Here is a 1,730-nt window from a genome sequence, read left to right as displayed (position 1 = left end):
ATCTTCGAAAACAGGTCAGTAACAACGAAGATAGTAGTATACCCATTGGATCTGGGCAACTCAACGATGAAGTCCATAGAGACTTTATCCCAGGGCCTCAGGGGGGCTTGGAGTGGTTGTAGGAATCCAATTGGACGTTGTTTTGAATGTTTTGAGGTGGCACAGATAGTACAATTAGATAGATAGGATTTAACTGATTTTCTGATTCCAGGCCACCAATAAGAACGAAGAATAAGTTTGGTGGTCTTGGTTACCCCCATGTGTCCTGCTAAAGGTGAGAAAATGATGATTCTGATTCTTAAACTTCCTGCTAAAGGTGAGTCATGGACACTTTTCAACACCAATGGACGGAGGGAAGCTGGTACATACAATTTCTTTTCTTTTTATAACAACCCATCTGAATGCATAGTAAGACCATCTGTAGGTCTGTTGTCGTCAGAATTCTGAGCATTTTTCATCTGTGGCAAGATATCACCTAAGAAACCTAGGATACAATCTCGAGGAATTATAGTGGATGGGGTATTGTCAAAGGTGGCAATGGCATGTTGTCTAGAGAGGGCATCGGCTTTTCCGTTCTTCTCTCCAGGCCTATAAGTAATAACGTAGTTAAACCTTGAAAAATAAAGGCTCCATCGTAATTGTCTGGAGGAGAGAGTTTTATTGGATTGCAAATATTGCAGGTTCTTATGGTCTGTGAATATTATAATAGGGTGAACAGCACCTTCCAGCAGATGTCTCCAGTGATCAAATGAACTTTTGATCGCCAGCAATTCCTTTTCACCGACAGGGTAATTAATTTCGGCAGGCTGTAAAATCCTGGAGAAATAGGCAACCGGATGCAACGGATCCTTGAATGATGGTCTTTGGGAGAGGATAGCACCGATTGCATATTCGGAAGCGTCTACCTCCAGTACGAATTGATGATTCATATCTGGAAATCTTAAGATGGGTGCTGTAGAGAATCTTTCCTTGAGGATATCAAATGCTTCTTGAGCTTTAGGAGTCCAACGGAATATGCTATGTATCTTTGTGAGTTCAGTAAGAGGTTTAGCAATCGCAGCAAACCCAGGGATAAACTTCCTATAGAAGTTTGAGAATCCTAGGAAGCGTTGAGTTTCTTTTCTAGTGTTAGGAATTGGCCAATCAAGCACGCTTGTACCTTTTTGTTATCCATAGAAATTCCTTGTACGGTGATATGATAGCCTAGGAAAGAAATGTCTTGAGTTTCAAAAATACATTTCTCAAGTTTAGCGTATAAACTATTTTTCTCCAACATAGGTGTGTCCGGTCCACGGCGTCATCCTTACTTGTGGGATATTCTCTTCCCCAACAGGAAATGGCAAAGAGCCCAGCAAAGCTGGTCACATGATCCCTCCTAGGCTCCGCCTACCCCAGTCATTCTCTTTGCCGTTGTACAGGCAACATCTCCACGGAGATGGCTTAGAGTTTTTTAGTGTTTAACTGTAGTTTTTCATTATTCAATCAAGAGTTTGTTATTTTCAAATAGTGCTGGTACGTACTATTTACTCAGAAACAGAAAAGAGATGAAGAATTCTGTTTGTATGAGGAAAATGATTTTAGCAACCGTAACTAAAATCCATGGCTGTTCCACACAGGACTGTTGAGAGCAATTAACTTCAGTTGGGGGAACAGTTTGCAGTCCCTTGCTGCTTGAGGTATGACACATTCTAACAAGACGATGTAATGCTGGAAGCTGTCATTTTCCCCAT

The sequence above is a fragment of the Bombina bombina genome, chromosome 7, assembly GCF_027579735.1.
Source record: "Bombina bombina isolate aBomBom1 chromosome 7, aBomBom1.pri, whole genome shotgun sequence".
NCBI classification, from domain to species: Eukaryota; Metazoa; Chordata; class Amphibia; order Anura; family Bombinatoridae; genus Bombina; species Bombina bombina.
The sequence above is the reverse complement of the archived record's forward strand: the minus strand, read 5'-3'. Positions refer to the sequence as shown.